The sequence below is a fragment of the Buteo buteo genome, chromosome 4 (assembly GCF_964188355.1).
Source record: "Buteo buteo chromosome 4, bButBut1.hap1.1, whole genome shotgun sequence".
Classification (NCBI taxonomy): Eukaryota; Metazoa; Chordata; class Aves; order Accipitriformes; family Accipitridae; genus Buteo; species Buteo buteo.
Genome location: NC_134174.1, coordinates 41,567,369 through 41,590,567, shown reverse-complemented (window position 1 = coordinate 41,590,567; position 23,199 = coordinate 41,567,369). Strand labels below are relative to the sequence as shown.

The 23,199-nt window shown below is 44.5% G+C and overlaps 1 protein-coding gene across 8 annotated transcripts in view; it reads left to right on the top strand.

Annotated features, from left to right (window-relative positions):
• The first annotated feature begins 317 nt into the window (after window positions 1-317).
• ZMIZ1 (zinc finger MIZ-type containing 1) overlaps window positions 318-23,199 on the top strand; it is a 363,572-nt gene continuing 340,690 nt past the window's right edge. For 5 of the 8 annotated variants that reach the window (XM_075025644.1, XM_075025640.1, XM_075025642.1 and 2 more), the window contains exon 1: window positions 348-471. The gene's annotated coding sequence lies outside the window, so the exon portion shown is untranslated. Of the gene's footprint in view, window positions 472-23,199 lie in introns of all 8 variants that reach the window. The other 3 variants (XM_075025637.1, XM_075025638.1, XM_075025643.1) reach the window with 2 other exon arrangements.

Here is a 23,199-nt window from a genome sequence, read left to right as displayed (position 1 = left end):
CTCGTATCTAAGATTTTTAACTTTGTGTGATTTGGGGGGAGCGGGGGCTGCGGGGAGGTGGAGGAGAGGGAAAAGGGAGAGAGGGAGAAGGAAAGAACATCCCTGTAGGAGGCAGCTCCCTTTCAGATAGGAATCTGGGACAGATTTTGCCAGCAGCCACAAAGCATGGCCCTTTGGTAATAGAATAGCCAATGTAATTTGACACTTCAACTTGCTGTGCTCTCTGCTAGTTGATTCACTTACTCACCCACTAACATTGAGCTCCTTTTCACTGTCTGTGGGCAAGGAAAAAAAGGGGGGGGGGGAGAAAGAGAAAGAAAGCGGGGGGGGAGAAGGAAGAAAGGGGGGGAATAAACAAAATTATATATTTGAAAATACGCGAGTAGAGCTGCAAATCAGTTGGGGAGAGAGGATTTTGCCTGCCTTCTTCCTTATTATTTTGCTGCTGCAAGGCTGCTTTGCAATCCGTAGGTAAGTTTCGCGTCTATTTGCGCTCCCTGCTCGCACCTCCCCGTTCGCGGCCGGGCAGGGGTTGCGTCTCGGCGGAGCAGAAACAATGGAGCGGCCACGCTGGGGAAATAGGTGTACGGGGGGGGGGGGGGAGAAAAAAAAATAAATAAACCAACATATTTATTCTGCGAGGGGAGAAAATGTGCGGAGACTTCTTAAAGGGGCAGGCTGTCCCCGCCGAGGGAGCGGGGCGAGGGCGGCCGGGGAGCCGGGCCCGGCGGCGGGGAGGCGGCTCTGCCCGGGAAATGCCCTTCCCGGGCCGGCCGCGGGGCCGCGGGGGGACCCGGCCCGGGTCTTAACTTGCAGCAGCCGCGACGCGAAGCGGGCGGGCGTCGGAGCCGCCGCAAAAACAAAGGGGGCTGCGGGGGCCGGGGCGGCGGCTGCCCCCGGCCGGGGCGAGCGCCGTCGGGGCGGGCTGGAGCCCCGCGGCGGGGCCGGGGCCGCGGCTCGGGGCGTGCGTGCCCGCCCGCCCGGCTGCGTGTGCGTGCCCGGCCGCGCGTGTGGGGCTGGGGAGACGCGTGGGGGAGCTTGCGCCTGTTTTCCGGGCTCCGGGAAGCTTGCCTGGGTGCAAATTCCTTGTGTCTGCGTTTTGGGAGCCAGTTGGGACCGGGGCCTCTCTCGCCAGGCAGGAGGAAGGAGGAGCCCCCCCCGCCCCGCTCTCTCCCCTCCCTCCCCCCGGTGCATCTGTCCAGGAAGCCGTCGGGGCGGAGGGGAGGGGGCGCGGGGGCAGAGGGCCTGGGGGGGGAGCCCGGCCCGGCCGCCGCTCGCCGCCCGCCCGCCCGCCTTTGTGCGAGGGGAGCGGGGGAAGCGCTTCCAGGGGCGGCTGGCGGAGCTGCTCGCGGGGAGAGGGGGAATGGCAGTCAGTTAAAAGACACTTCAGGAATGTAAACATAAAAATAGGAGCCATCCAGCCACGCTTTTATTCCCCCCGTGCCGCTCGGGATAGCGCTCCGAGCTGGCTCGCGAGCGGGGAAGCAGTAAGGCAGCCTAAGGCGGGTGGAGGAAGTTGTTACTATAATCGGGTTTTTAGACTGTAAACTTTGTTTTGCACGTGTAAAGTTTAATTTCGGTGCTACCTCGGAGGCTGCGATTAGGGGCATGGGAGCGGGGAGGCGTCTCGGGTTTTCTGCTCCAAATGCAACCCCCGTCACCATATTTATTAAAGGGGAAACGTGCCCGGCGGTGGAAGCGTGACCCCCGCATCGCGGCGAAACGGCTTTTGTCTGGGGTTGTCGGGGTCCCGCTAAACAGTTACGGCAGCTGCACAAATGATTACAAATTGCGGCCGTATAGGCGGTTTATTGAGACTGAAGCTAACTTAAGGAATAGCTCTGCCTTGCCGTCCGATTGTGCGCGGTGTATGTTTTTGTGCTTCAGTTAATAATCTGCAAACGGCTTAATGGCTCTGTAGTGCCAGAGGAATTGGTTTTCTCCATTTACTTCAGCAGGCCTGAGTGAAGCTGGTGTTCTGACTGCTTTTTTCAATGCATTGACATGAGAGAAGAGGATTTAACTTGGCAGCCTGAACAAATGCTCTATCAAAGGTTTCCTAAGAGACAGTAGGGGAGCAGGGGAGATGAATGACCTGGGGTAGTTTTAGGGTGCTACCTATGCAAGCTTTCTTTTAAATATGAAATGGCCATTTAGGACTCTGAATAAAACTGTGCGCATCAGAAAGGCGACAGGCTTATAAAATTTAAAAGGGCAAAAGCCCATTAATGCTGTGGCAAAGCTTTGGCTCCCAGCTCTGGTTGAGTAGTCCCGACTGCCTTGAAGTGCCAAAGCTTTTAAGGAATCTTTAGCAACAGCTTCTCTCCAGCTGCAAGATGGACCTTGGCCTTGCACACTGGAAGGTTAATGGTGCAGCCTCTCCTCCCCAGGCAGGGGAGCCAAGGCAAGGACGGCAGGCCTAAGGGCACCAGGGGTAACCGAGAGGTGAAGCAAAACCAGGAGGGGGGGGAAGGAGAGCTTCTCGCTGGGATGTATGACTAAAACCTCTTACTGGCGGGAACCTGTTCAGGTCGCGATACTGGGGCAGTAACGTGGCACGGTGGCGGAACTCGTAACTCAAAAGTATTACCAGCGCCAGCAGAAAAGTTTCACAGAGGAACAGAGCAAAACTAAACAGCACTGACTGTCTTTGGGAGAAGGATTCCTCTAACAAACACAGTTGGTCTCGGATTCAAACCCCCACTTCCTTCTCTGGATTGGGGGAAGTGTACTGTGGCATCAATCTTCTCTCGGCGGGGCCTGGTGCAGGTCTGTGAATGCCAGAAGACTCGCTCTGACCTTTTTCTGTTCAAGTTGAGGATGTTGAAACACCAGCCATCAAACAAAAGACACATTGAAAGCAAGATCTGCAGTGGAGCACGTGTGACTTTGAGGCTAGTTGAGTGCATTTGGTGACTGTTTTCCTCGGAGTTTGGGGGGGGGGGGGGGAAGAAAAGGCTGCTCGTTTTTAAAATGAGGCTATGGAAAACATGACTTGAAATCCTCTAAATATTGCACAGTCGAGGACCTTTCTTCTTTTTATCTTTACTTTTTAAATGTTGTCTTAAAATGTCTTGATTTCTACTTTTTTTACATGTGTATCTGTAACTGCCAAATTACAAGTAGAGTATTATTTTTCCTCATGGGTGCGAGGAGGACCAGGAATTTTGCAGAATCTCCTACATTAAAAAAAAAATAAATACACTCCCCCAAAAGTGTCTTTAGGATTATGTTTTGAAACAATGAAAAATTTCCTGGAATTTAATTGACAGATTATGATTTTTATCTACTCAAGATAACACTACCTCAGAAGGTGGCTGATTTAAAGATTATTCTGTAAATTGTAATGTAAATTTACTTTGGGCTTTCAGAATTCAAAAAGAACGCCCTCAGGACCAGTCGATATAGGTATCTAACCTGCCAATGACATTCATGTCAACATGGACAGATGCTTTTATTGTTTACATTGTTTACAGTCCACAATACCTTAAATAAACTTTGATCATGATTAGAAACAATAATTGAGTCTGTGGCAAAGGATCAATGAAAACTTTGTTTCAGGAAAGAAGTGAGTTGCTCTGTATATATACAGAGAGTGTTTTGTGCTGAGATGAAATAAAACTGCGATCTTAATGTGGCATACAATTCTGGTTTTGGAATATTTTAAGAAACCCACAAAAGATAATAGATCAGTTTCTGCAGCCTGTGAAAGATTTGTCCTGATCAGCAGCGGTTACAAGGGGTGGAAAGGAGAGGAGGCTGTGTAGCACGTTTCCATTCATAACTTTTCTTGGGAGTTGCTTGCCCTTTACCCCAGATCTTTTCCACTTTTATAGGCTCCAAAGGTCTTGTGTCGACAAAAAACCAAAATGAAACGAATCTCAAACCCTCAGGGATGGCAGTTACATCACTGATACTATAGTTGGAGACAATGTTGCTTGGTTTTTAGCAACTCAGTCGTTTGTACTGGTAGCCTGGAAAGCCTGGTTTCTCTGCTGAAAAGGAAGAAAAAGAGATCCCAGAAGGGAAACAAAGTTGGAATTCCTTTTGCCTTCCACAATGTTGTTGATAGGCTTCAGGACAACAGGGATCTAGCCATTTTCCAGTGGCACAGGAGATAATGTGACTATGAGAAATGGATGTGGTGGCTGGCCAGGCGCTCGTGGTGCCTGCCGTGCTGCTGTAACAACGTGGGTGATCAAATGCTGCAGAGGGAGCGAGCTGGGATTGTTATGGCTTTACCTGGGAAGCCTGTTTCCCATAAATAAGTAGGACTGCAGTTAATGCCTGTGGCAACAAACTTGACCACTATGCAATTGGCTGATTTGTTCGCTCCTAGTTAGACCAATTTTTGTGAAATCCTATCCTGCATTACGGCGAAGCAGCAAGAGAATATTGCTGAAGAGTTTAGAGTTGGTTTATGCTTGTTCTCATCAACTGATTGTTGTGGGATGAGGAAGACAAGCACTCTTTATCCATTTAGGTGTGTTTTATGGGAAAGCACAGTGAACAGTGCATCAATACAGATCACCAGAGATGGGCACTGATACATTCCTGCTCAGATATTGTATGTTTTCCTTTCACTGAATTTAGGTGTATGCAAGCTTTCCTACTGAAGATAGGCTGAGGCTGTCAGTGGTATTAGAAATCATTTCTGCTTTAAAACGGTGTCTTTGGCTTAAAAACAGAAGGTTTGTAAATTGAAATGTTGCTTCGTCATATTGATTTATTTTCCCCCACACTTCTTTTTCTAAAAGCAAAAACTTCTTATGTAGCAATTTTCAATTTCTTTATTTCCATTGGGTTTTACATGATCATTAGCATTCAGCTTGATTAATGTTAGAATATTTTAAATGTGATTCAGGCTGCAAGAGAAATGTCCAGGCATTGGGTTGTAATGGATCTCCACAGCTCGACTGTTGGAGGCAGTAGTGTATTATGAGAGTAGGAGATGGTCTTACACTTGTTACGTGTTATTTTTGGTTCTAATAGTTTAAGATGCACTGAAGTTTACGTTTCCTGCAAAGGTGAGGTTTGCCAGCTTCAGTATAGTGCCTCTACCTTTCCCTTTATGGAGCAGGGCAAATTTGTGTGGGTATTATGTATCTAGTAGAAAAAAAAAAGTTGTTCTTAGGCAGACAAAATCACTCTCCATCTAATTTCTTCTTTAAGTGTCAACAGGAGTCGAGTTACTCCACAGGGGATGACTCATTCTTAAGAGAACCTGCCTTTCTGAAGGCCCGCGTAGGTGATTGTTTGATCCGGGCCACCTATAGTTTTTCAGTTGCTTATACTTTTCAGACCTGTAGCAGAGGATAGAAGTAATTTGTACTCCTCTGTTGAATCCTGGAACAGCCAAGCGCCATCCCTTCCAATGGGGAAGGGGTGACGGTTCGCACTTGTTTAAAAAAGATTTAGGATCTAATGAAATATCTAAGCTCAAAAAGAGCCTTCAGTCCTTTCCACAGATAACTCAATAAATCGAGCTGGTTTGTGTTTTGTCTAGTGTATTAATATTGAGGTAGTTGCATACAGGCTATCACGTTAACATTCCATTAAGATAAATGTGGGAAGCATATCCCTTGGTTGGTAATCCAGCGTTTGTTTTGACTCTACAGAGCAGCTTTGAATTGATTCCCAAAGTGAAGCAGGAAGGCTATTGGCTCAACACGGCAGGGAGGGAGGAAAAGAAATCGCTCAAAGCCCATTAGTATGCATGATACTACAAACCTGTGGAAATTTCATAAAACTGTTGATTTGGATTGCCTCTACTGCTCATTGTTTGTCTTCATAAGGAGTTTGTTATTTGATATTTTTTTTTAATTTACTTCTCTTATTTTGTTTTTCCTGACTTAATATTTATATATCAGTAAATGGTGGAGAGCTGATTTATAAAACTGATGTCCTCATGCTAAGTCATCCTTCTTCAGTCCTGTGAAACCTACCCAGGCGATCCCTCTGGCTGCCTGATCCATAGGTAGTGGTGTTGTCCTCTCCCTGCAGAGCCATATTCCAGTTTCTTGGTAGTCAGTATTAGCTGTGAGCACAGAGGGACTGTGGTTGCTGTAAGCCTTTTTTTGCTGGAGAAAAGCAGCACTGCTGTGGGTCTGACTTCAGAAAGGGGAACAACTCCAGCCTGTAGATGATACATATGTGTCGTCAAAGATAGCATGAGAATGAAAGCCACAGACTTTGTGCATCTGATAGCGTCATGCAAAACCAGGATGGGAACTGTTTGTTGTCTTTATTTGGTCGTCTTCAAATCTTTCTTGCTCTGATGTTCTCAACTCTTTGTCTGGTAACTGGTACACTTTTCTGGTGACTTATATTAGTAGTCAGCTTGGTTAGGATAGTGTTAACTAGAGAATACTAACTGCTTGATCTGGTGCACAAATGTGGATAAACTCTGCCCCGTTTGTATTGCAGCTCTTTTTACCTGTGAAATATCATTTGCCATCTTTGCTGATTAGGTAAAAACATGCATGTTTGAGGAGAAAGAGAAAAAGCAGTGTGTCTACAACAAGTTTGTGTTGTCTTTTTCGAGTTGGGTTTGTTGTTGTTGGGTTTTTTTTTATTCCTTTGAGACTTCAGGGCTGCCGTGACTGACTGACTGGCAAAGCGAATTGTATCTATCTCGGAGGTTTCTAGATAGTCTCCTAACTAATCAGAAGGGTTTATTTATTGGGGCTGCAGTGTCATAGATACATGGCAGAATAGTAGGGGCTTCAATTGGCCATTTAGTAGCAAAAACGGTTCCCTTGGTGAGTATCTGCTTGTTTGTTGGCTGTATTCCTCATTCCTTCTGAGAACAGCAGAGCCTTTTAGGCTGCCCTGAAATACACACCTCCTGCATCTCCATCAGTACATTCTGAAGTGCAGGTTTCTCTTCCTCTCTTGTTTTTGAACACCCATTCCAAGAACAGATGAACTGATCAATTATAGGCTTACTGTGTAAAAAAGGGCATCACGGGATGAGGGAGCAGTGCAGGGCAATGCCGAGGCTGACTAACTGCTGGGCAGCTGGTGCCTGAAAAGGTTTGAAATTGGACTTCCCTGGAAATTGCTTGGTCTCAGGCCAACGCTGAGAAGGGGGGTTTCCCCTAGTCTGGTCATGATTTCTATCTCGCCAAAGGTAGAAATTGTCTTAAGCTTGTAAGGTGTTTTTACAACTTTTCTTTTGCATATCACAGAAGAAGAGACTGTTCCCCTATGTTGTTCTCTGGGGCATGGTTGTTGTCCAACATCCACCCGGTAGATGGGCATCCTCCAGCTCAAAGGTTACCATCTGCTTTTGGTTATTTTAGAGGTGTGAGAGTGTGACGGGGAGGTGGGGAAAGAGTTGAGTGACGGTGAGGAAATGCTCGTGTCTTCAGTTGCAGGACCCCCACACCTCCAAGTGCAGCCACTTTCTCAAGGAAGCAAGAGGAACTCGCCAACCTGCTGTCCTGCTGCCCCTGAGCCCAGTTTGAGCGGTACTGCTGTTCGTGCAGCCAGAAGACGGGATGCCCCCATAGATGGTTTGAAAATAACGAATACCTTGCATATCATGGCTTTAACATAAACGTTAGTCTTCCCTAGCATTGCACATATTTCTAAGATTTTGGCTGTTGTAAATGACAAAAAAGCCTTATAAACAGGAAAACTTTCTTGGAGAATGTTTTTGCTTAAAATACATTGTAAAAATACAAGTTCCTGCAGCTAGAGTAGTTTGACAAAAAGCACTGTCACTTTTTCATTTTAAAACTATAATGTATTCATAGGTCAACGGAAGACCCATTTGGTTATGTCCCTTCCCCCAAAAAAAAAGCAGGAGAAAAGCTTTAAAAAGCAGTTTTAGAGGATTTGTTGACATTGAATTCTCGGAAGAGCAGTTTGTTTATATATCTATCTATATACGAAAGAGAGAAGGGTTTATTATCCTGCAGGTTTGCAGGGGGGAAGAAGAATGATGTGGCTGTCAGGCAGTCTACCCAATCTTTTGGTGTCCTTCTTGTAAATTCGGTGTTTAATGCTCTTATAACCCTTTTCCCAGCAGTGGGATCACAGAAGTTAAGTTGTTTACAGCTGGTGTGTAGCTTATCTTGGCCTCCCTTACAGCAACCCAATGCTTCCCCCAAGCCTTTTCAAAGAAAGCTTTTCTTCCCTCTTACACTTAGCACAGGTTGATGCACTTTACATTTGATTAAACAATTTTTTTTAAAGACTGGAATGCTTGTGCTAAAAAGACTCCAGGCCAGTGAACTCTTGTCCTGCACATGCTCTTGGGATCCTGACTATCTGCATGTTCAGTTTGTTGTTCTTCGGGTGCTTTACAAAACCATGAAGTCCCGCCTTGCCACTGAGATACAGGTACTCTTTCTCTATTTCACAGAAAATGAAGATGCTAAGTTGCAGTGGGCACATACGTGCAAACGTGGGTAGCAATTCTGTGACTGAAAACATGAACTCAGTGTGTGTTGCGTTAGCAGGGCTGTTTCTCTACAAAGTAGTGTTCAACTTCATCCCATTCACAGATCCCTTCTTTCTTGCTTCTGAGAGATCTACTCTGATAGGTCTCACCTGGCGAGACTTAAAGCAGCTATCAGTCCTTCTTTAAGAAATTTGTTTCAGGAACCCTACTTCAGTCCTTTCCTGTCCTCCTCTCAAGTATGAGATTTCTCCCAGAATTTACATCACTGTTTTAAAAAGTATTGGGTTCCAGTCCAGCTGGAGTTTGATACCATTCGACATGGGAGCCTACTAGCTTTCCAACTGAATGCATAGCTTTGGCTTTTGGCACTGTAAAACTCTGACATCTCGCACATTAAAATCATAACAGTATTATGTAAGGAGAAGTTATTTTGGGTCACTAGCGGAGCCTTCTAAGACTTGGTTAAAGCAGCCTTGTGAGTTAGAACACTTGGGCTCACGTCCTCTTCCTGCAGCTTTTTGCCGGTGTAAGCGTGTGGGTGGTGTGTCCTTTCCCGGTCATCTGCCCTCGACGTTGCTCAGGCTGCGGCGCTGGCTCCAGACCTGCTTCTGCCGCAGCAGTTCACGCTGCTGTGGGGACCCCTCGGGGAAGACTCAGCCTTGCTCAGCACTGGCTTTCACCCCCCCAGCTGCTTTGGGGTGGGCCTGGAAGGAGGATCTGAGGGGCTCTCTGACCCAGCTGCTCTGGGCTCTGCGGCAGCTCCTGTGGCAGCAGGGGGACAGGAGTTGCGTGGGAAGGTGGATACCCAGAAGGGCTTCAAAATCCGAGTAAACAAAGTCCCACCTCTGCAGCGGGTACCTGCTTGTTTATGTGTAACTCAGGAGTCGCTGTTTCAGTTGGCCTTGTTATTCTTTACCGAAGGACAAGTAAAACTATGACAGCAGCTGCTGGTGACCAGCAAGTGATAGAGTGCAGAATAAATCTGGGGCAACCTTTGAAACGTTTGTTAATAACAAATACTTAATCCTGGTGTTTAACAAAGATATAGCTTATACATGAAGGGTGGCACACTTGGACTTGTCTGAGTGGTATAAATACTTCCCTTCAAGACCAAACCTTGCATACCGTGTGATCCTCGGGTATGAATTACAAATTAAGGGAAGGCCATTCAGACCTTGTTTGTACTTCGGAAGGAATCGGCAACGGGACACAAGATAAATATTTTAAAACACTCGCATGAGATTGCCCTGTCCTCCGACGTCTGTGCAGCAGGGAGCGTGGAGGCGATAGGGAGGGCGGCCGGTGGCACTGACTGGAGCAGTGCCAGCTGAGAGAGCAGAAAGGCCCCCCCAAGGTGCGGACCAGATGGTGCTCGGCGCGGCACAGGCTTGGGCGAAGCAGCAGCTCTTTCTGCAAAGGCTTTGCAAAAGGCAGTGCTGTGGATGGTTAGCAGTTCAGGCCCTTTTTGATTAAAATGGGTCCTGAAAATATTTGCAATCATTTTTATTCTACCTGTATTCGTGGCAGATTGTTGTTTGTAAAGTAATCGGTTGGGAGGTGCGGGGTCTGCAGGGCAGTGGAGGAGGCGGTGGCTGGAGGGCTCAGAGCCCGGGTTTGAGGAATTGGATGGGGGGGAGCAGATGGGCACCTTAAATTCAGGACTGTGCTTGTCTTATCCTTACGCAAAATATCAAGGTCATTTTGTCTCTAAATAAATAAATAAAAATGTGTTAAAATTAGGAATTGTCTGAAGTTTTTTTGTTAAATAATTGATAAGTTGAACATCCATTTTGAAGAGTTTGGCATGTTTCCTCTTAGCTAACCCAGAGCATAACCACTGCGACCAAGCGGCAGTTAGTACGCTGGTTTAGTGCACTAGTTCGTAACCTTTGGATATCAGGCTTCAGCACTACGCTTGGCTGTGGTGGGTCCTCACAAGCCCTACGTGGCACTGGACTGGTACCCCTCATACAGCTCTCGCATCTGTTTGCCCTATAGCTGGGAGCACTAGACACACGCAGGTAAACATATTAACGAGCTGAAATGAGGAGTAAAGTAGACGATAGTCAGGCTGCTATTGTGTGGTGCCCAGGCTCTGCCATGGTGACTAAGATGGCGTGATAGTTTCCTTATTGGCCGCCATCTGTCTGCTCCTCGCTGGCGCCTCTTGGCTGGCGCTCAGCCTTCGGGAGCGGGGACCAGCGCAGCACCCAGCGCTGGGAGTCTCGGGTGAGGAAGGAGGAGAGGAGGATGCCTAGTAGGTTTCTGGTCACAGCTGCATGATAGTTCTGTCATTAGATTTGTTTAATCACTTTAAAAAATAAAAATTCTGAGATGGCGTTTTCACTTTATTCTAAAAGGTTTTGCATCCTAAATGCATGTATAAATTATTTATTCAATGCATGAACTTTTTGCAAAACCTTTTGTGAAAGAAAGTCTTGTACCAGTGCCTATTTTTAGAATATTAGTGTTTTGAAAATTTCAGCGAAACTTCTAATGTTTCTGGGAGTTTTATGGTGTCATATGATTTGAAATTCAGATTTAAAACTTTGAATTTGGTCACCCAAAAAGAAACAGCATGTCAGTGTAGAGTCTTAGTCCTTTGTCTGAAATTGCAGCTATGGCCCTAAATGCCGCCTCCTCAGTAAAGAAAAATGTAAATCAAAAATACTTGTAATGTTGCCAGCATCTTGTCCTAGCAATATCCCAGCATATTAAATCATAAAATGAAGAAATATAATACATATGTCCTGTCATATGAAAAATATATTTTTAAGTATATCTTTGCTCTATTCACACTACTAAGTGTTCATGAATTTATGCTTCATTTTGCTGTAGGAATTGGTAGCCAACTTTACCTGGTAAACTGTTTATAGAAGAAACAAAAGATTGGGGAGTCAAGCTCCCCTTTTCACTATTACACTCAATTTAAGGATAAATTGTAGGAAATGAAAGATGAATGCACATACGTTAGCCTCTCTTAAAGATTGCCTGGCTTCTTTGTTTAATAAGGATAAACCCCCCCCCCCAAAAGAAACACCAAAGAGGCAGGAATTCTCTGGCAGTTGATCTATTTGTGGTTTTAATGTAGAATATTTTTAGCCTGAGATACAAAAATACATACTTTTTTATCCAAAGAGACTGTTGTTTCCATTTATTTTAAAACCCTGGATGGGAAACAAGATGTTAGACCTATTACAATGCAACCTGGTAATTAACATACGTTGGCCTGCCTCTGCCAAGGATTTCCTATGAGTAATGCAAGTTGCACAAGTAGAGGAGTCGCGTTGTTTGTCAGTGAAGAACCATACATGTACGCATGGGTGATCAGATCCTAAAAAGATCATCCAGGGATAGGATGTGAGTCTGTATTTGAATCTAAGAGCAATTATAGTTTGAATGTCCTCTCAGCTGTGTTAGGTTTTCAAAAAAAAAAAAAAAGCAAGCCCCCTCCCCCCATTTGCAGTAAAATATTTTCTTGTCCAGTATTAAGAAAAATGAGATAATGATTGATGGAGGAAGTTTCAAGGTTTTGGTTGTATGGGATTTTTGTGTGTGGTGGTTGTGGGGTTTTTTTGTTTGTTTTGTTGGGTTTGGGGGGGGGGGGTGTGTGATTTTTTTTTTTTTTTTTTTTTTTTGAATGCCCCAATTCCTGAGTGACTGGAGTGAGGAATCTCAAGGATGCTTTCAACAGTAAGGATCCTCTGTCTCTGATTTTCAGAGACATCTGTGCATTGCAGTCACATCAGGTAAGTGCCAGGTAGTTGGATCTAACTTTTCCATTTGGATGGACCTTTCACAGCAGAGGAGTGGAGTGACTTAGTTAAAATGTTTTCTCTGTGATCAAAGCTAATATATGTAAAGCACATACTGTCTGTACTCTTTATAGTTATGTTACTTCCACCCAAATATACACATTCTGCAGTTACATATAGGAAGGGGTTCAGGGGGTAGAGTAAAAGCTGAAATAAAAAAACTAATTTGAAAAAAGTATAAAAACAGAGGTGAGTTCAGCTTTTGCATGGTGGATTTTTTTTTTAATTTTTTTTCCTAACGAAGTGTATATGACCAATTCAGACCTATTTTCCTAATAAATGTTATGGAAAGACAAATGGTATATTGTGGATTTAAATGACTGAAATGCATCCTTGGTATAGTCTGAAGGTCATATATTCTTGAACTCTGAAATGTGCTCCAATTAGTATTCTATTTAAAAGCAGATTTTATTTTTTAACCTCAAAGCAGGCTGTTGCACACCAACTAATGGTTTAATGTGGGCTCACAATTAGTGACTGCTCGCTTCTGTGCACTTCTCTCAATGTGACCCCATCATCTTGGTTGAAGGGACTGGAACATGGAGAGATAATAGGATTAATCAATATCTGTATACATTGCAAGTTTTAACAGCTTCCAAACACCAGAGGTTCTTTGGTACTTTATCACAATAGAGTAAAATGCATCATCCTTTTTTCCACTTAGAGAGTTATGTGTTTAATTTGTAGTTTGTATTTTGACACTATCTGTTCAGCTTACAAATAAAGCTGGACTATGACAGTGATGGCCTTCAGGCTACCTTTTGACTGTAAATTCACAATTGTTGTTTTTGCCTTGAGTGGCATTTTCAAGCGGTGCAGTGCGGATGGTGTTGAAGAAAGGAACTTAAAATACAGAAAGTGAGTTTCGGTGCTTAGAGTACTGATTAGACTAATTTAAGACTGCCAGCCTTAAAATATTCAGTGCCCAGAAGCCAGGCCTATAGAACAATTTTAAATAACACTAAACTTGCATTCTTTTGCAAGATCTGCCTTTTAGGGTCTTGTTTAGGGTTCATATTTTCAAACTTCATTCTGAATCACGAGCACTAGAAACTCATTAAATAAACAGAGATGCTGTTATAATCAGTTGACTTAAGGAGTTGGAGCTTTAGAGTACACATGAAAGTAGTATTAGGCTTAGCTCCATGACTCCTTTTTTACTTTCTGTTGTGCTTTCATGCCGTGTTCGGTGGTGGTAGGTCCAGTTCCCACCCAGAGGCTGTTAGCCACCCTCCCTCAAAGCAGGGTGGTACAGGTGGTTATCATGCTTAGTAACAGTGCTTGCTTGTTTTACAAATCATCGAGTATCTTTGGCTCCTTAAAAAGTTAAGGAGGGACTGCAGTGGGTCAGAACTTTTTGATTTGCAAATTTTTAATGTCTAGAAAACACACTGAGATGTTTTAAAAGTGGAGTTGCTGGATGTAAAGTCTGCTTCCCCCTCCACTACTGTTGGAGTAGAATAACACTGCTGTTATTCTAAAATGGGCAGATTCAGCAGATTTTTAGGAGATGCTGGAAAGCCTGGCTAGTCTAAGGGGAAGATAGCTGGCTAGGAAAAATATGTGGTGAGAAAGTTGTAGCTGGATTTACCACCTTACTGACATCTTGGCCATAGAAGTGAAATTGCTGAATTTGTGTTAATATATCTATTGTGCGTTCAAATACCTGTCGGAAGGATTTGTGATCTATGGGTACTATTTTTGTCTTCATTTACAAATCAGCAGGTGTTCGCAGGCCTGTTGGACATCCATCCTTTTGAGGCATTTATGAGCAAACGTTTCTGGCTGTCATAATTTTGGTTGGTCAAGTCCACATTAATTGCTGTGCTCTGTGCAGTTGTTCTAACATTTAAATACTGCCTGCAAGTAGGTTTGATTAAAATTGCATCTCTAGGTGCACGCTAAATACCTTTGATACCTCACCTACAAACAACTGTAGAATTGTTGGTGAGAATGACAGCTGCAGGCAATAAACGAGGACAGTAATAGAAGTCTCAGTGCTGGAGAGAGCATCATAAATCATGAGGCGAGAGCAGTGTGTGTGCGTTGACAAATCGGTGAGCAGCTGCAAACAGCATTTTCCAGGTAAGAATTATTGCACTTGCTCCTGATAACTGCTCAAAAACCATCTCTTCCTTGTATGTGGGCGACTTCACCCCTGCACAGGTAGTCACGGTGGTATAAGCCTTTGAGCTCTAGTATTTTGACTGGGAATGGTAAGCGTTTTGCATGGTGTAAGCTACTGTTGTACGCTGGACCTTGGTTTTTATCCAAGGCGTATTCAAGTGCGAGTTTCCTCTTTCTGGGAGGAAAATCCCCATGCTTTTTGCAGCTGATGAGTTATTTAGTTTTCTCAGAGACTTTGGAGAAGTGTTCTTGACAGGTGGAGAGAAGGGGATGTATTTGGCTGGTTTTAAACTAGCTTGCTTTGTTAGCCCTTGCTGGGGGGGGTGGAAGGAGGTGCATATGCCTCTTTAATAAATAAATAAATAAATGAGCTGGAATGATGCCCTTTAAGTAAAGGAGATGACAATCTAGTCACGCAGAAAACAATCTTACTCTTCTACTGCGAGAGAAATGAAAACTATTTTAATGAAATAATGATAGGAAACAGATGGCAAAGAGCTAGCAACTGAAATATTTTTTGAACACTAAAAAATAAGTGTCAAACACATGTCCTGTACAGTAATTATAGCTAAAAGCATAACATGACAGAATATGTTTTAAAATGTTGAAGTCCTTTATATATATAATTCAACCTTAATTTCTTGGGTTTTGGTTAATTGACTTTAATCTTGATAAATTAAAAGCTTAGAAGTTTTGACGACCAGAAGTTACTGCCACTTTCCTTAGGCAAGTGAGCGTGAGACCAATGCCACGCTCCAGAAAGCTACTGCAGTTGGCAGGCATTTATAGCTTTAATATGCGATCTTGGAAGACTACCTGTTTGAATTCATATGCTTTCAGATTGTTTGGGACAGGACAAAAGTTGCTGACACACATGAGCTTGTTAGAATTGCAGTGTGAGCAGGGCAGCCCCAGCTGTGGGGAGCTGGGTGGCTGGTGGAGGTGCGAGGCTCCACCTCGCTCTCTGCCTTGGGGAGCACACAGGTTCAAAATGCAGTGGTCTTGCGTACACCAGGAGATGTAACAAGCACTGCCACTTCTGCAGCTGTAGATATGATGGCAGTGAAGTGTGCCTGGCAGTGGTGTCCCATCCCAGCTGTAAAAGCTGTACTTGAATATCTACAAGGAGTTGAGACGATGCTTTCAGTTTTGCTATACTATGCTTATGGTTAGACTGCAGTTGTCTTCCTCTGGTACATTAACTGTTTATTTAAAACATACAAATAAAACATTCCTAAGTAATGGTTCTTTAAACAGAATTATTTAAATATGGATTAATTGTGGGTCCCAATTTACATATACACCCCCACTGGGCAGCAGGATCAGGTCACTATTTGAGAAAAGGCTCTTGGTTTTTTAGGATGTTTTTAGTTTTCTTTTGTGTGGCTGGATTTTTTGTTTGTTTGTTTGTTTGTTTTCTTGTTAAGGTTCGTTTTCAGCTGAGTTAGCTATGACTTGTACCATTGTCTGTGTGACCGCCTGGTCTCTGTATCGATGAAAGGCACCATTGGGAACCCCGAGCTAGGCTGGTGGGAGGGCCAGGACCTCCCCTTGGGCTCAGCTCAACAGGCTTCAGGCTGTCACACTTCCCCCAGGGTCTCTAGCCACCTTGCAGTTCCTCCGAACAACAGTGAGCATTTGCATGCATCTCACAACAGTACACCAGCCTGGTTTTCCAGGAATGCTTTTTTTTTTTTTCTTCTACAGAATATTCTTCTGAAGTTGACAAGTGTCCGAGAGAAGTTATTTTTATGTGTTTTTATGTAACGTACATAATGTGTTCAAACACACGTTTGTGTGCATTTTTGTCTAAGTCCCGTTGAACAGAATACCTCTTTCCAGCCTCACTTGATTTAATACTGAAATTGCTGAAGGGTACCATTCATCAGCTGGTGGCATGGTGATTTTTAGAGAATAAGCTGGAGTACATGCAACTGCTCAAGCTTTGCTGCTAGCAGCATGGGGCTTTGACTGTGTTGTCCCTGGTGCGGCCATGGTCCTGCCCTTTCCCCATCACCTCTGCTGACAGGAGCTGCAGAGGGAAGGTGTGTGGGTGCGCTGGGTCCCATCTGTGCCACTTGGCTCTTCCTTAGGAAGATGGTGAGAGCTTGCGTGTCTTGGAGATGGTGCTGGCCATGCCACCGGCACGGGGTCAACGGGCACCGGGAAAGGTAGGGCAACACAGGAGCAAGGGGCCATCACTACGCCAGGGTGGGTAGCTTGAGTATGGGGCAGCATCTCTTATGGTTTTCCTCATTCACTTCTCCTGGCCAGGAATAGAAAATACTATTAATACTGTGGGAGCTGTACCACGATGCCCAGTATAAACATGCTAGTCTGTGAGAAAGATGGACAATCCCTGTTTCCATCCTCAGGCTGTGGTTTCACACTGTCAGGACTACTTAAGCCTCTCGGTTCCTGGCTGCGTGTTATTCCCACCCTTATGCTGCGTTAGCATCAATGTTTGTGCAGGTACACAATAAATCAGACTGGTGCACTGATGAAGATGAAAACAAAAACCCCTTTTGTGTCTCTGTATAGGTTCTTCCTTCTTGCCCCCAGCCCCTTGGATCAGTTCCCCATTCTGCTTCCCTGTGTGGCCACACAAATCACCATGCAAGTACTATGTGGGTAGCAGCAGACTGGGAAGCCGAGCTGTGTGGCAGGTGTGGAGGTGGGAAGGAGGACTTTAACTGGCACTCCTGCCTAGGAGAGTCAGATGGATCCACAGCCTCACAATTAGCAGAAAATAATAAACCCAGCTCGTAAATAGATTGGATCAAGTGATTAAAACCACAATATTTTGATTTGCATAAACTCGTTTTCCTATTAGTACCAGAGCATCTGTTGCTGGGGGCAGGTAGATTCTCGCTAAATTAAAACATAAATTGCATGTAACCTTCCCTACATCGGGCGCCACTTGTCGTCTGTTAGTACAGCCCCTGGAACTGGTCAGGAGTCCTGAAAACTAGAACCAAACAAAGAGAGCTCTGCAGGACTGTGCCCCTGCCTGGCTCCAGCTGGTTCCTGCCTAAAGCCCTTCATCGAATGTATGAGCTTGGGAGGCTGGAGGCTTCTGCCATCTCTGGCAACGCAACTGGGAGAAGTGAAGTGATGCTGGAAGGGCTCAGGCTCCAGCTGTATTGTTGGTCTGCAGCTGAGGGCACCGGGGAAGCGTGGCAGGGCCAGGGCTACCCACCACAGAGAGCGGTCCCCCAGCAGCTTTGTGCCTCCCCATGCCAGGCCAGGCTGTGTAGGAGCATCCTCGTTTTGGTGCTGCCTGGTGCTCTCCTGGGGTTGGGATGGGTAGTTTGGGATCGCTGGAGAATGCGAGCCTTCTGACGCTCCCTTGTACCTCCTGCGAGGTGGGAGGTAGTGTGTGAGCTGGCACTGAAACCAGCTGTGGTCCGACCCATTGGTTAGTTTCTCCAGTTCAGACAAAGTCCCCCGCACCATGTGGCTCTTAGAAATGTTTGCAGAAGGTGGCTCTGGTTTCCGCAGACTGGAAGCCCTGTTGTGGATCTTACGGGATCTTACGTTGGGGTTTTTTTGTTGTTTTTTTGGTGGGTTTTTTTTTTGGCGGGGGGGGAGTGGTGGGGTTTTTTTTGGACAAACTGTGTTTCAAGTGAAATGGGTTATTTCCTTTTCTGTCAACCCGGGTAATGAGAAATTTACACTGTATGATCTGGCAGGAGGTGGCACTAAGCTTGAAGCCCATCCTCCCCTATGGTTGGTGTGGCTAGAGGATACCTCTAGCATGCCCATCGGTGGCGGAAAAAGCTGCAATGTATTGTCACAAAGTGCACGGTGAGATCGAAGACTAAAACCTGGAAGGGGGAGCCAGGCTCCGTTTGCAGTGCTGAAGTATTCCCGCTAGCATCTGCTCTTCCCACCCTTCCTGCGGGTGGTGGGTGACCTCCTCTTGGTGCCCGCGCGGGGCAGGCGGTCCAGCGCAGGCGGCTCCTTTCCGGGAGCCGCGGCCTCCGCCGAGGCCAGCTGGCAACAGCCCCTGGCTCCGTGCCTCTCCTGCTCCCTGCTCAATTTTTGCAGCTTTAGAGCCTCGTTTGGGGGCTGAAGTGCCGCAGAAGGAGCTGTGCCGAAATGGTGCCTTTTGCATGTTGTGCAGTGCCTGGCGCGATGGCAGCCCTGGTTGGTGGCTGGAGCTCCTGAGCACCATGAGGATACAAATAACCCTTATTATTAAACTAAGTGTGTTGTCTAAATGCTGGTTGTGATTTTAAAGTATTTTTCCTTATGTTCCCTAAGGACCGGGGCATGCCGTGTTTCTTTGCGCTCTGTTTTTAGTTTGTTCTTGTTGCTCTGAGCGCGGGGGCTTGAGCTAGCAGATCAGCCCGCAAGTGGCTCTATCACCTTGGGGATTGTACAATAAGTTGCTCTGGACGGCTTGTGGGTGTAGATGAGTTATATCTGTGGGGTGCCTTTCGCTGCTATGGAATTAAATGTCCTCCCTGATTATTTGGCATGTGTTAGTTATTAAAGGATGTTCTCTCTCTTTATGCCTTGTGTGAATGAGGTGCCACAGACCTGCTGAACAGAAACGCATAAAACGGTCTTCTTCAGCTTTTGGAGAAAATTTCCCCAAATAAAAGCAAGTGAGAACGTTAAACTGGCCAGTATTTGTGTGCATTTAACTGTGGACACTTTAAGCAATCTCAGTGAAGTATTCTCCTGAAACATTCATAATACCTGAAGGTAACAAGTACATAGACAGGTGACCTGGGTCTAGGCTTTGTCCCTATATTGTGAAGAGATTTTGAGTAGATTGCTGTTTGGGGTACAACACAGCATAAAGATTTTGGTGAAGAAAATCGTGTTCTAATCAGGATACAGCTGATAACTTTGTATGTGGATGTTCTGTACTGCCAACCTTTATTGTAAAATAACTTTTAACAGGTCCAGTTACTTTTTTGATTTTTTTTTTTAATCAAAATTATTCTCAGACCTCAGCAAAAAATAAAATTACTTACAGTTGAAAACAGAAATTGTCAGTGTCCTCGTGCCTTGCCTTCATTTTCTGACAAAATTTTGTTTTTATATAAAACATGAATTCCTGAAAAATGCTTATTTTTATAAAGCAACTGATTCTTGAAAATACCTGAAACAGGCTCTTATTCAATGAAGTGCAATAATGCACACTATTTCTGAAAATTTGATGTTTTCAAATAATATGAAGTGAGGCATCTAAACATCTCCAAATTCTTTCAAGTTTTTCAAGTTTATAGACCATTTCTAAAAATCAAGGGCACAGATTCATTTTTGCAAATGTTTTGCTTTTTCCTTTTGTGGTTGGTACTTTTAATTATATTCCAAACAAATCACCATACTGAAATCTTTCTGTGTGTCAAGATATTAAGAGTAACATAGCATAAGCCCCTTCCATTGTTATTCATGGTGATATTTTGTAACTGTATCTGTTGAGCAGCACTGATTGAATTTAGTGAAAATGTATTGTTTAAAATAATTTTCATTAATATATTAAACTCTTATAGCATATTGTTGAAATCACTTTGTGTACAGACATTTGATTTTTTCCTTCTCTAGCCTTATCCAAAACAAGAGATTGTTTGCATCCATTAATGTCATGTTTGGGAAATTTGGGCTAGACCTTGACGGGATGCTGTGTTCTGGTAGCTGCAAGAACTGTATGGATTTCAGAAATTAATGGTGAGACTTCAGTGTATTACAAATTAATAAAAAGTTCTAAAAGACATTATTTATATTCAAGCACAAAATAAATATTGAATTTGCTTTTAAAGAGAAAATTGTTTGGGGGATTTTGACTGTTGGTGAATCACTCTGCCAGGCTTTGTGGTTTTAAAGCCAGAATGCATATACTTTAAAGCATTTAATTTTTTTTCTGTCTTATTTCACTATCAAAGGCTCTGCACAAACAGAGGAAACTGGCAGATGAGCTAGTCTATGGGAGGAAATAGTTAAAGTAGCTAAGCACAAGTGCTATCAAACGCATAAACAAACATCTAAAAGTAGCATTCATATTAACATCATTAACTTACTATTTCTAATTGTTTCTTATGACTGATGCTGAAGAAGGAAGAGGCTAGAAAGTATGATGTTTAAACTGACTGAGCCTTGTTTCAACACTGGAAAGTTGAGCTGCATACAACAAATTTATTTTTTTCTTCTTTTTTTTTCTTTTTTTTTTCCCCTTCCTTTTTCCCCCTCTGTATTTGACGAGTTGGTGGGGAAGGCGAAGAGCAGGCTCAGCCCAGCTTCCTGGGAATGAAGTGCTGTGCCCTACTCTGGGGATCCAGGAGGCGTATGCTGCTGCCTATGCTCCCCAAACTTCTTTTTGTATCTTTCCAAGTTTTAATCATTGTGAATAAAACTTAGATTACACTATTTAAAAGTTTTTTTAAAAAAATTTTTTTTTTAAAAAAAAGGGTTTTTTTGGGTGGGTTGGGTTTTTTGTTTGTTTGTTGTTTTTTTTTTAATCCTGAAACTCATTTAAACCCCCCTGCCTGTAGAGGTCAAGGGTTTATCTATGTGCACACCAGGGAAATGGCCACTGAGGCACATGGGCTGCCTTGTTCCTAACTCCTGTGTAAGTAACTCCTATGTAAGTTTTTGTAGGAAGAGAGTAAAATGGTTTTACAGCATCCATTTAGTACCCTGCTCCAATTAATCTGTGTGAGATTTCAAAATATGTACCGTTATTCACATTTCAGGCTAGTTCTTTGACAGTGGTTTTGCAGAACGCTCACCACTTAAAAGCAGCTTGGGCTTTTAGGTTTTGGATTTCTATGTTGCTCCTCCTCTGTTTGCAAGCCAGGCAATGCAGGATAGGGATAATGTGTGAAACTGAGAAAGCAGCTCGCTTCGTTGACCCCAGCCACTCAAGAACCAGGTGATGTACTGAGCACAAGGGAGGAAAATCAAAGTCACAATCCTGTAAATATTTATGTACATAGTTAAGGTTAGACATAAAAATGGTTTTTTGAACTTAGTTGAACTCCTTGTGCATAAAGTTAAGAATGTATGTAAATATTTGCAGTCTGGAACCTATTTCAGGTTTTTAAAATAATTGAAGTACTTTCAAAAATACTTTTTTTTTTTTTTAATACTGCAAGGCCCCATGCCACAACAAGATGCATTCAGAGAATCCAAAACCATCCGCATGGGTAGCTCCTCCTGGCAGCAGCTGGCAAAGTAACAGCTGGCTTACCGACCTGCGGGAGTCTTTTGTCTACATGTTCGGGCTCTCTCTGGCAAGAGTTAAGTGTTCAGTTAGAGGGCAGGAGGCTTGGCTTTGGGTCACTGAACTCGGGGCTGTGGTTGTCTGATTCAGCTAATTCTTCCCCTCCAGACTTCTCAAGTAACTTTGAACAGATTGCTTAGACTCTTGAGAGGGCCTGTGTGTCCCAGTAATAAAATGGGGTTAATTATGCAATCTTCTCTCTCTTGCCTGGACTTCCCAGTTCTTGTGCAGAAGCTAGTTTCACAGTGCTGCTATAAGTAATTTGTGAGGTCCCTGGAAGTACAGGTGTTGGGCTACCTGGAATTCAGAAGGATTGCATTTTTGAAGGGTCTCAATAGCTCAGCGTATATCAGTCTTTGTCTTGAGACCTGTGGTTTTTACTTGTTTTATTAGCTCCTGGTGCAAAGGAAGCGATGTTATCCTAGCAACCTGCTGTCTTCATTTGTCCTTTCAGAGTATTTTTTGTGCGTGTGTGTATACGTATCTATTTTCCTAGTAGCGAGCGACTGAAAACATGTGCAAGCCAGCCATGTGCTGATGTTGCGCCGACTCCAGCTCTCACCCACCCGCCCACTTTCCTTCCTTCCTTCCTTGGAGAGCTGGCAAACAAATTACAGCCTCAATGCGTGTGCTGCTCAGGCAACGGCCCGCTGGGGAAATGGATGGGGGAGAACATTTGGATGCCAGATCAGTGTCTCATTAGGCATTTCTTAGTGTTATTTTACAAGTCTGTGGACAAACAGTAGTTAAGAGTCAGATGGAGAAAAATTTATATGCTCCCTGCAGGAAAAGCGGGGCTGGGGAGTCTGCTGGGGATAGGGAGGGGTGTTGCTGCCGCACCCAGGCGGGACCCACATGGCTGTTCAAAGATGCAGTAGTGTGCCCTAAAAGCTGATGGGCAGGAGGGGGTGGGTGGCTCTGGATGACAAGTTTCAAAATGCCAGGTTCATTCATTGCTTTCTGCTTAGAGACAAGGTTTAACAACAGATCCTGCACAAAATACTGGGGTACGTGTGTGGTGCAAGTGGGAAATTGGGCTGAATCTACCCAAAACCTTCTCAATGAATGGTAATTTGCAAAGTCATGTGGCTGAATCAGATGACTTCAAATGTGTTTTTAAGCGAGGGTTAAAGGAAACATTAAGCTTATGTTTCCTTGTTGCTGTCATTGCTGTTTTACCATATTAGAGTCTTAATGGTAATGTTTTCCTCTCTTTTTCACAAACAAGATGACCTTGGCAGTTAATGACCTGCTTACAGTCTTTGGCATGGCTCTGGTGGGGAGGGGGCATTCATTGTGTTTATTCAGTAATTCCACATTATGGAAGGAGATGCTCGACACTGGCTGCGAGGAGGCGGCAAGTGAAGCGGTATAAAGGGACCTCACATCCAGGAGGAGGAGGGTGCCTCCATTGCAGGGGGGGTTTTACCCCCTCCATTCACACGATGGAGAAGCTGGGGGCAGGGGGGAGGGCTGGAGGGCATGGCGTGAGCTGATTTCGGGTGGGTCCACGCATGGTGGCGGCAACGCAGCTGCCTGGTGCTGTGGAGGCAGGGAAGAGCAGCTGGTCCCTCGCCAGCGCGCTCGGGTGCTTTTCTGCTGTGCAGCTG